The 12,035-nt window shown below is 43.6% G+C and overlaps 1 protein-coding gene across 2 annotated transcripts in view; it reads right to left on the reverse strand.

The window, feature by feature from the left end:
• TRPC4 (transient receptor potential cation channel subfamily C member 4) overlaps positions 1-9,898 on the reverse strand; it is a 282,463-nt gene extending 272,565 nt beyond the window's left edge. For both annotated transcript variants that reach the window (XM_070741813.1, XM_070741812.1), the window contains exon 1: positions 9,699-9,898. The gene's annotated coding sequence lies outside the window, so the exon portion shown is untranslated. The remainder of the gene's footprint in view (positions 1-9,698) is intronic.
• Positions 9,899-12,035: the final 2,137 nt, after the last annotated feature.

A 12,035-nucleotide genomic window follows, 5' to 3' on the forward strand; every position in this document is an offset into this window, starting at 1 on the left:
TCTTGGTGAAATGGAAATTGCAGGTGCTGCAAGGTTCCAAGATGAAGAAGAGAAAGAGTAAGGAAGTTAGCAGATTCTTCAAAGGTTTTAATGTCCAAATGTCCAAAAATGTCCAAAAAGAGGTGAGAAAAAAATATGAATCCACAAGTATAAAATTGGAGAGAAAATTAATCCACAAATATAAAATTGAAGAGAGAAACAAAAGAAAAAAAGAGCAAAAAGATAGATTTTATTTATTTATTTAATAAGGGGTAAAAAAAAGGGGGGGGGAGGAAAATTGGCAAAAAAGGGGGGAAGGGTATGGAGAATGAGGATAAATGGTAAATGGGGTAGATGGGATTAGGGTCTTCCGGATGGTCTTTCAGTTCTCAACTGCTTTACTCCTTTCCAAATAGTCAGGATGTTATCTCAAAGACAAATAGAGGTTGTATTTTTTGGGGGGTTGAAACTTTCTCCTACCTTCAAACATGTTACTTTAACCTTCTCCCTTGCAAGTTTCAAAGTGAAGTCAATAAAGCTGGGGCGAGTTGGGATCACGAACAGGCTAAGTGGAAATATCTCTCTATAAACCCTCAAGTAATTTCCGCAGAGTCATCACCGCCACCATCGCCAGATGTAAATGCAGATGACAGATCGAAGTCGCCGCCTCCTGAGGAACCTCAGACTCAAAATGAGTCGGGATGATGATCTTCGCAAAGGGAAATTCCACTCATAAGCCACAAATTCCAAAAAACCGTCCTGAATCCTTCTGCAGCAAGCAATAGCAACCCCAAAAGTATTTGTCGTTTCCGCGGCTTCCAAAGTAAAGCAGAGCGCGGCGCTTCCGGATCAGTAGGAAAAAGCCGATCTCTTCGGTCGACGATCTGGGGGATACCCCGCTTCCCGGGGGGTCCGCCGAGCACCCCCGGGTGCGCAAGAACTTCCCCTCAAAGACCTTGGGCTCTACGGGTCCGTGGTCGCCCAATAGGGCTATCGTTCAACACGAAAGGCCAGATGTAACCCGGAGAACCGGGAAACACACAGCAACAGCGCTACACCACAACCGGAAGTCCGAGTTTTATTTTTCTTAAAGTCCGATTGAAGCAGCTGACATTAAGCAAAGACTGCAGTGAATATACCGGAGATTTATTTTTCTACCGAGGGGACTGAGCAGAAAGTCCTAACAGGGGAGCGGAGAGGAGCAGTCAGAAAAAGATACTGGCTTGGTGAGCCCTTCCCCTCCCCCACTTCAAAAAGAGGAAGACTGGAGACAGCGTGGAGCCGACCAGCTTCAGGCCAAGCAGCCGCGGAGTGCACCCAGGTTGTCGGAGTAAGTCGCACTTCTGAAGATGAACCCTTCTTTTCTAATGCAAATGTCACTCAGTGTTCCCTCTAATATTTTTTTTTGGGGGGGGGGGCGCGGAAAAGTATAGTGTCTGAGCGGCAGTCCCTTCGGGACTGGGCGGCACAGAAATAAATAAATAAACAAACAAACAAACAAATAAACAAAAAACCCACCCTGTTTTGCCTCAGAGAATTTCAAAATAAAATACTGCACTGTGTGTCTATAACAGTGAGCTCATAATAGGGAAACTCTATCAATATCAAAATGCCACTTAAATAGTTGAGCTAGTTTCAAACTAGATTTTGATTTTCTTTCTCTCTTCCTCACTCCCATTCTTTTTCTTTCTCTTTTCCTTCCTCTCTTTTTTCTATCTGTTTCTCTCTCTTCCTCTCTTCCTCTCTCTCTCCTTCCCTCTCACTCTTTCCCTCTTGGCTTCTGGGCAGGTTTGGAAAACTCTGAGTTGATGATGATTTTTAAGTGAGCGATTGCTCACTGCTCAGCTTAGAGGGAACTATGCCTGCCATAAGAAACAAAAGAAAGAATGGGAAGAGGTGAGCCAGGAGGGGCTACTCTTAGCAGAGCTAGTGACAGCATCAAAGAGGTCCTACAAATAGTGGAGAAAAAGAACCGTCGAGTCTTAGCTGGCTCAAAAAGTGAGGATGAGGGAGAAGACATGTACAATTTATGTATGGTATGTTTGTGTGTGTGCTTGTTAGTATATTGGGGTTCTTTTTAAACTTTTTTAAATATTTAAATTTATTTAGATTTGTTACAATTTGTTTATGCCTTGTTGTGAGCCGCCCCGAGTCCGCGGAGAGGGGCGGCATACAAATCTAAATAATAAATAATAATAAATAAATAAGACGAGCTCCCAGAAGGCCCTTCAGGAAAGGGAGTGCAGCAACCCAGCCCCCCCTCCAGTGCAGGCCTAACGGGCAGGAGGGGGATCTCGCAGGCGGCGAGTGCCAGACGCCCTCACCTAGCCTGGAAGTATGATGGCTTGCCCAGGGCCTTAAGACATTTCTTAGCACAAGTTTACCAATATATGGAAGATTACAAAGGGGATTTTCCCAATGACCTGGCCCGGGAGAGAGTGGTGACCTGAGTCATTGAGGGAAAAGTAGCTGATTGGATGGTTTGCTGCATGAACAGAGAGACCCCTCCCTGAGGAATTTTGATGAACTTATGACAGCCCTTAGAGTGTGTTTCAAAGACCCCTTAGCGGAGAGGAAGGCTAGAAACAAAATAAAAAACCTGAAGCAAGGCGGGAGATCGGTGGGTGAATATACCCAAGAGTTTTGGGAATTGATGTCTTACGTGAGCACGTACCCAATGGAGATCCTCATGGATTACTACATGGATGGCCTAACTGATGAAATCTATCAACACTGCAAAGTGAGAGCATTTCCTAAAGACCTCAGTCGATGGTTCCAGCTGGCAGAGGAGGTGGAGATCGACCTTGAAAAGTTCCACTCCAGGGGTAGAACGAGGCCCAAGGAAAAGTGGCAGATTGGGGCTGGAGAAGCCTAGACCAACAGCCTGTTTCCGATGCGGGAAAGAGGGCCATCAGGCAGCGGAGTGCCTTGCAAAACCTGTGTCGAGGGTAAACCCTACTGGCGGCAAGAAAATGGAGCACCACACCGCAAAACCCCCAGATGCATGACGGCAAGGAAAGGAGACTGTAGAGGTTGCCCCCCAAAAGGGGAGTAGCTGGGTCCTGCAGTCTGCCTGCTCATCGAAGACATTGAGCCTGAGCAGGCTGTTTCGGTAAGTCCCCCCCCCCAGATCTTTATACATCCCCCTCACACTGCGGGACCCAACGGGGGGGGGACAAGAGGTAATATGTCAGTTCTTTTGGATTTGGGATGCACCAGGAATCTTATGTGCTCAGAGATAGCGGAGAAAATGGGCCATGAAAGACCCCATCTCTTTTACTCAGTTGTATGGGTTGATGGCTGGGGGAAAACCAGCCACACATGAGACTGACCCCCTAATTATGACAATGGGGTCCCATCAGGAGACTATACTGTGATTTCTTCCAGTCACCTCTTCATTTTGCACCAGAGTCATTCCTTGTCAAGTAAAGGGTTGCAAAATGCTGAGTCAGCATTTTGCAACCCTTTACTTGAGGTCTCCCAGAATTCCCAATTTTTAGTCTTTTGAACTAAAATTTTGCACAGCATAGTTTTATACCATAAAGAAACTATGTGCCAAATTTCATCAAAATCTGGAATGGTAAGGTCCACTTGACACGGAATGACTCTGGTGCAAAATGCAGAGATGACTGGAAAAAATCACAGAGCAAAAAATAAGATTTAAAACAGGAATTGTTCTTATTAGGAATACTGGACTAAAAAATGAGAAAGAAACTTCAATTTATTATATTATGGATACTCACTGCAGCTAGAATTATTTTCGTACAAAACTGTAAACGAAGTAACATACCCTCAGTGATACTTGAATGCACTCAAATGGACAAAATGACCATGGAGTTAAAAGGGAGAGATGATTCCGACTCTTATGAAGTATTGAATAAAATGTATAGTTAGCTTGAAAATAGATGTAAATATAAATGTATATAAGCTGTAGATATGAATAATTGGTATCTTTAGAATTGTTAAGATACTATAGCTGTGATGGCAAATCTGGGACACGCAGAGCCTTCTCTGTGGGCATGTGCACCATCACCAGTTGCTCTTCTGGTTTCCAGTCATTTTGGGTCATTTTTCAGAGTATAAGATGCACTCTTTTCCTCCCTAAAAGAGGATGTGTCTTATACTCTGAATGTAGCTTTTTTCAGCCATAACTAGCTGTTAACGATCTTCCCTTGCATGCTCTTTCATTGTTTCTCTCTGTGAAGAATGTTTTCCAAGCCCTAAGTCTTTGCAGGTTTTTTTTTCATTGCTCTAACTTGCTCCAAATAAGTTTCTTTTCAGGTGCTAATGATGTTACCAGCTCTTACTGTCTTGCAAGCTCTTTCATTGTTACTCTCTGCGAAGAATGTTTTCCAAGCCCTAAGACTTTCCAGGGTTTTTTCCCATTGGTCTAACTTGCTCCAAATGTTTCTTTCCAGCCCTAACCAGGTGCTTACAATGTTCCCAGCTCTTACCCGCGTGCAAGCTCTTTCATTGTTACTCTCTGCAAAGAATGCTTTTTAAGCTCTAAGTCTTTGCAGAGTTTTTTCCATTGCTCTACTTGCTCCAAATGTTTCTTTTCAGGTGCTAATGATGTTCCCAGCTCTTACTGGTTTTCAAGCTGTTTTACTGTTACTCTCTTTGAATAAAGTTTTTTAAAGCACTAACCAGGGGATAAAATAATGTGCTGGCTAAGGAGGATAGCCTTAGCCGATTCTTTTCCCTATTTTCCTACCCAAAAACTAAGCTGCATCTTATATTCTGATGAGTCTTATACTCTGAAAAATATGGTATGTATGCCGATATGGAAAGCTGTAAAATGATCCTAAATGGCATATATGTTTTTTCTGTATTTGTGGTTGTTTTTTATGTTGTTTTTAAAGATAAAATTGTTTCATAAAATTTATTTTAAAAAATTCATGTCATGACCTTTATGTAATTGAAATGATACATCATGGGATAACAATTTTTGAATTAAGGTACCTCAAATGAGCTAACTTGCAAAAAGTGCCCAAAATTGAGAAGTCATGCCAGGACATGAAGAAATTTGGGGATGTTGAGACTGCTTCAGCGCTACTAGCTGCTACTACATGCTCTTCATTTTCAATATTTCATGACAATTTTCCAGACAGTTTCACAATCCCTTGCTCCCTCTGTCCCCCAATAGCAGCCACTTACCTACCTGCTGGGAAGAATAAAGGGAGATTTCTAAGGCTAATTGTGATTTTATTTCCATTGTTCCACTAATTTGAAATATGTTTCATTCGGACTGATTCTGTTTTCCCTAGTGCCAGGGTTACTTTTTAGAACTGGATCTATAAAAGCTCAATATTTTAGAATCATAAGAAGTCTGAAGTGTATATTTAAACTACAAATAATGGCTGTGGAAAACTTGGCCATCTGGCAAGTCACCCTGATTTCCCCAAAGAGGCACTGGCCAAAATTACTATTCCTGGGAACCCCACAAGATGACTAACCCAGGACCCACAGCTTTATGACAAAGGCCAAAACCGGCAGGCCAGTGAATATGCCCCACAACCTGGGGTAAACTATGTCAGAGTAAACCAGGTGAGAAGTGAGAACAATCCACCAATCTGCATTACTGTAGCTGTGGAGGGCTCTCCCTGTAATATGCAAATAGATATCAAGTTGTCAATCACGATCGTGTCCTGGGAAACTGCCAAGAGAGCCATGCCTAACCTCACCCCAAGTCAACTAAGGATGCAGTCTGTGAGAATTGCAGATTGTCAAGGCAACCAAATTCCAGTTTTGGGAACCAAAAAGGTTCTCATGCAATACAATGACCAAGAAGCTAGCCTGCCACTGACCATTGCCCACGACCACATCCCTGGTTGGGCCGAGACTGGTTCAGGACCTCATGCATGAAAGTGATCAAAAATGAGAAGACAATAAATGTGACCATTTTGGAGGGCTGCGAGGACCTGCTGCGGGAATTCCAGGATGCATTCGACCCAGCGCTGGGCACATATGTGAGCACCCCTATTTCTTTTAGACCCCCAACCAATAAGATAAAGCCCCTGCAGGGTTCCCTTTGCATTAAAGCCATTTATAGACAAGGAGTTAGATGTGCTAATAGAGCAAAGAATCTTAGAACCAGTTGATCGTGCAAAATGGGAAACCCCCATAGTACCAATACTAAAGAGCGATGGATCTGTGCACATATGTGCTAGCTATAAATGCACATTGAAAAAGGCCCTGCAGCAAAGTGCATACTTGTAGTCCAACAATTATTACACACAATAGGCCCGGGTGCCATCTTTGCAAAACTGGACCTTGCACAGGTGTATCAGCAACTTACTACTGATTGCGAGACTGCGGAGGCCCAAATGATAGTTACCTACTGTGGGGCCTTTAAATGTAACAAGCTCCAATTTGGTATTAGTGTAGCCCCAGGAATTTTTCAAGGAATAATGGAGCAGATTTTAAACAAAGTACCTGATATAGTGCCCTATTTTGATGATGTACTCATCACTGCCAAAGATATTAACCAATTAAGGGAAAGACTGCGAGAAGTGCTCGCACAATTCCGAGTTGCAGGACTGCAAGCTAAGGCAAGCAATAGCCAGATAGGAGTCTCAGAAGTAGAATTCTTGGGGTACCGGATTGATGGTTCTGGCCTGCACTCCCCCAAGGACAAGCTCAGGGCCATTAGAGAGGCTCTGATGCCCACTAAGCATTTCAAGCATTTCTAGGGCTACTTAATTTTTACAGCATGTTACTGAAAAAAAAGCTAATGTTATGAGGCCTCTACACAAGTGCTGTCAAAAAGCTTTCCCTGGTTTCCTGATCCAATTTAGTGAGACTCTGCCAGAGGTGTTGGTGTGCAATGCATCAACTTTTGGGGTGGGAGCTGTATTGAGCCACAGACTGCCAGATGGCCAGGAAGTCCCCATTTCTCCAAGACTCTTTTGGGCGCTGAGAGAAATTATGGTCAAATTGATTGGGAAGCCTTTGCTGCTGTTGCCGGAGTAAAATGTATTCACAAGTATCGGTACGGAAAGCATTTTGAGCTGGTCACTGACCATCAGCCCTTCTTAGGGCTCCTAGTGAGGAACAAGCCAATGCCAGATGCTCTGCCCCCGAGAATGCTGAGATGGTATTTATTACTTACTGCCTCCTCATATACACTGAAATACTGTGCGGGCAGGGCCATGGATAACTCCAATGGTTGAGCCGCTGCCCCTTGCCAGACTTGGTGGATGACCCCATTCTGGGTGTCCCGATACTTTTAATCAACATTGCAGGGCCAGGGCTAATCACAGTGGCAGGCATTGCAGCTGAAACAAAAAAAGACGCTGAAAACTCCGTACTATTTTGAGCTGGGTGAGGAGGAGGTGGTCACAAGAGTTGTTTAAGCCCGACCAACTTTTGCAAAAAGACAAATTGAAATAGTGATTCAAGAGGGGTGTCTTTTATGGGGTGATCATGTCCTAGCTCCTCTGTCAATATGAGAGGATATACTAAGGCCTCTACATGAGGGGCACCAAGGGGATGAAGGCACTGGCATGGAACTATGTGTGGTGGCCCAGCATGGACAAACATAGAGGTCTGGGTCGCAAGGTGTACTCCATGCCAGAAATGTCAAGCACTCTCCCCAAGGTCACCTGTGTATGAATGGGAACAACCCAGGGCCCCCTTGTTCACACATATATTTGGATTTTGTAGATCCATTCCATGGGCAAACATCTCTAATAGTAGTCAACGCATACTCCAAATGGTTGGAAGTAGCATGGATACCTAGCACGACAACAGAAGCAGTTATCAAGGTTTTAAGGAAATTATTCACCACACATGGGTTGCTAGTATGGCTAGTGTGACCACACTAGCCATACGAGTGTCTGACAATGGGCTACAACTAACATCAACACTATTTGAAGGGTTTTTAGCAGGCCTGGGGATTAAACACACATTGATCACTCCCTTCAACAGCTAGTGGAACAAACCATAAGAACTACAAAGGAGGCATTAGGTTGAATAGGCCCAGGGGATTGGCAAGCCCAAATCGACAAACTCCTAGCAACACAACACATAACTCCTAGTACAACTACAGGCAAAAACCCTGCCAAACTTCTGATGGGCCAGAAGCTCCGGTCTGTCCTCAACAGATTGCAAACAAATTATTGGAATAAAACAAAAATTCCTATAACAGAGGGGATCAGAATATGCCAAATAACCACCACCACCCTATACACAAGAAACTTCACCACAGGGTCCCTATGGCTACCTGGGAAAGTCTTGGAAATAACAGGCCCCAAATCCTACATAATAGGCCTGGGGGATGGCTGCAAATGGCGGCGACATAGAGATCAGTTACGCAACTGCTGGCCATTAAACACTGACTGGGAGCTAGTCCCACCCCAAGTATGTTCTCCCTACAGCTATGACTAAATCCTGGGAGCCAGTTCACTTAGCTGTCGATTTGGAAGTGCCATCCAGCAACAGCTATGAGTCCAGTCCAGCAAATTCCAAGATCTTGTCCAAGCCATTCCAGAAGGTTCCAGAGAGGGAGCCAGAGAGAGAAAACGCATCCTCTCCAGCTCCAGCCAATGACCCGATTGAACTGCAAAGGTCAGTTAGAGCTGTAACACTCCCTAGGTATCTCAATGATTACATATACAAAATTATGTGCTGAACTAAGAATGGATGGATGTTATGTACTGAAGAAGCTGGGAAGTTTTCACTCCCGTCCCACAGGGAAGGAAAGTAGGAAAATTCTGGTTGGCTCCCTGCCGGATTGGCTCTCTATATAAATCCCCTGGCCTTTTGTATACTGCTGCTGGAAGTTACTCCCTGTAACTGAATAAAGAGCTGAAGTACCAATTTCCTGTCTCTTCGGTATCAAAACCCAACACTTACTCTTAAGCAAAATAATCCAACTTGATGTTAGAACAGAACGATTCATTCTGCAGCAATTAAAAGGATCTATACCTACCAAAACACATGGAAAACCCAAGTAGCTGAGGCATCCAGTTCTTTGTTTAATGCATACTCTTTAAGATGTCAAAAATAAAATAAAATAAAGCAGTCAACTTGAAATGGATATACAGACCATTTGCTGCAATATATAAGGTATTTGCTAGTAGCATGTAACAAAAATACACTCTTAAAAAGATAGCAAATATAACGTTATCTGAGACAATTGTCCACAAATTTGAGTTCCATATTATCTTAGTTTTCTCAATATTAATTGACATATTTGTTTGACCAGATTAAAAATTCAAAATAAAATCCATTTTTATTAAGATTAAAGGAAAACATAGGAGCTAAATTCTAACAACAAAAATCTTCATTCAGATCGTCTGAAAACATCATCTCCCTCTCCAAATTCGATTAAGGTTCTGTTGCAAAGATGGGATGCCTGTGGAATAGTTTCTACATGGGCTCAAGTGCATTCTCAATTTCTAGTCTTATTTCAGGGTTGAGCACCATCACTAAAAAGAAAATACCTATTACACTCTTCTTTATTACAGAAATTTAAACTGCACAGTATAAAGGTGGGGCTGCAGTATAGTGAATGGGTTTCTCTGTTAAAAGCATTATACCAACTGAGCATGAATATTTACGGTCAACTTCAACTTTCTCCCTTTTTTCGAAAATTCCCTTCCAAAGGCACACTACTGCCTTCAAAACGCAAAACCCTTTCCCGAGGGACAAAAAGCGGCCCTCTCTCACTCTACCTACGTGTCGACATTCGAAAGAAAATAAAAAAAATTACTCACTGGCAGTAAAAACTAGAAATCGACTGAGCAACACAGCTGCATTTTTCCAGAGCTTGCACCTCCTTCCCTGCCTGCCAAATCTGTCGGCTTCGAGGTGTTCCCAAATTCGCACTGCCCTGTCCCAGAGAATCTCTGTAGTAGACTATTACTATCGTGACTGAGCAGCCTCTGATTGCGACTCTTGCGCCTTCTTCTTGCTCTCGCCTTCGCGCAACAGATGGGGAGGAGCAATTGCTTCTGCTCAAGGGAGGAAGCCCGCGCCGGCTCCTGAGCGTAGAAAAGGTAAGTCCGCTCGTCTTAGCACCAGAGCTTCGGGAGAAGAATTCTTGCAACCGTAGTTCTGATAGCTGAAGACTGAAGACTTCGCTGAGAGGCGCACTTGGACGGCGAAAGGAAGCGTTGTATTTCAGGCGCCCTCTTCAGGCTCAAAGAAGCATAGCTTCGCTTCAACTCCTGAAGAGAAAAGGTAAAGCGTCCGCTCCCGCGTTACAGAACTCACTTCCGCCTTTGGATCTAGGTGTGGTGGCTATCTGCCTGATCTCCCTCTAGGATGTCGCTCGATGCTTTGAATCCCTAGTGATTTTAAAAGGCTGCTCAGAAACCAGGATATTCCGTATTGATGCCGTGATATGGAAAGGTACTTCGAGAGCCAGGCTTGAACGACAGAAGCCTTATTGGGACTTCCTTGTCTCTGCAGCCTCCACACTTCACACCCACGGGAAGAAAATGAGTTCAGCTCTGTTTCATGTCTCGTCGCGGCTTTCTTTTTTCGAGCTTATTTGCTTTTTAAACTTGGTAGTAACACGTTTTGAGGAACAAAATACATCCATCTATCTTGAATAGCAAACGCTATTTTTGTAGTGAGTCGGGAGCTGGGTATCTTTCCTTCTGATAGCAGAATAAACAATCATTTTGTCATGATCTCATGAAGTTGTCTGTTCTCATCTCCAGCTTAAAGCCACCCAAGTAGTATTTCCCTCATCTCCCAGCCTAGTGTTCCACGGTAGACCAGCTTTCTTGGAGTTGTTTAATCAGGCAATGGTGGAGGGCAGGGGCTGGAAAGAGTTCAGTTCTTGGGCATTTTATGCTCCTGTGTATGCTCTGGTTTTGGGGCATTGCCAGTGAAGGGCTACCATTTTTTTTTTACTACCACACTGTGGGCGTGGCTTATGCAGGACACCCTGCATTTTGTTTCAACATCTTACAGTGCAAATTGGGTGCTCTGGGGTGGAGCTCCATTTTCGCTACCCCACTGCGTTCCCCCATTGGGGGAGTAGCCCACCCCTGGGCATTGCTCTCCATGGCCATTTTGGCTTGGATTGTGGGAATCAACAGAAGCCTTATATCTGCCAATGCATTTATTTGTGGAACTGGTGCTTTCTTTAAGGCTTATTATGTATCTAACAAACATAAAACCTGGATTAAATGCTTGTTTCCATGAGCTTCAGATTTGATGAATTGCAGATATTTAAATTAAACCATGAAAAATAGATGGATTCTGGCAGCTTTGTATTAGCTGCATTACAGAATTTTGCATAGCAGTTTTTAATTTTATTTTCACTTATGTAATATAGAAAGAATCATAAGACACTCCCCATTGACTCTACCTTCCCTAGAGAAGGTGACAAAAAAGCCATGCTTAGGATTTAGATGACCTCTTAAAAGCAGCCCCGTCTTGCCTCTCCAATTTTTCCAAAAAAGCAGGAACTGAAACTGCAGTGGTTCCTAAGATATTTTATTGCAAGATTTGTGATAACAAGAAATCTAAGCAAGAACTGAATTTTATCATTTAAAACAAGCTATTTAAAGCAATGCTAATCAAACTGCTCCTAAACTACATTAAGGTGTATTAAGGTGGTGAAGCAGGGATGACGGCCAGTGGCAGAATATACTGAAGAGTTCCAGGACCTCGCATGTGAACTGACCAGAAGACATCTTAGTAAGCTGTTTCAAGGATGGGTTGAGTTATGATCTATATAATGTCTGTGTGTCCAGAGGTGCACCAAATCACCTGCATGAGTGGTATCTCACAGCCAAAGAAGCAGAGATCAACATGGCCAGAAACCAGTACTGGGGGGGGGTGAGCATAGAAGAAATCCCCCCCAATGAAAGCAGGAGCCCTTCAAAAGGCAAAACACCTTTTCTCCTAAACCCTCAACCTGTTTCAAGTGCGGAAAGGAAGGGCACTGAGCTGCTAAGTGTCATTCTCAAACATCTCCCTGGAAACTAGAATCCTCGATGGGGGAGTGACCAGTGAAGCCGGCACCACATGGGAGAGAAACTGCCTTGAAGATCAGCGAGATGATAGGACCCCCATCTCCCCCATCTTTGGAGAGA

This window comes from Erythrolamprus reginae, chromosome 2 (assembly GCF_031021105.1).
Source record: "Erythrolamprus reginae isolate rEryReg1 chromosome 2, rEryReg1.hap1, whole genome shotgun sequence".
Classification (NCBI taxonomy): domain Eukaryota; kingdom Metazoa; phylum Chordata; class Lepidosauria; order Squamata; family Dipsadidae; genus Erythrolamprus; species Erythrolamprus reginae.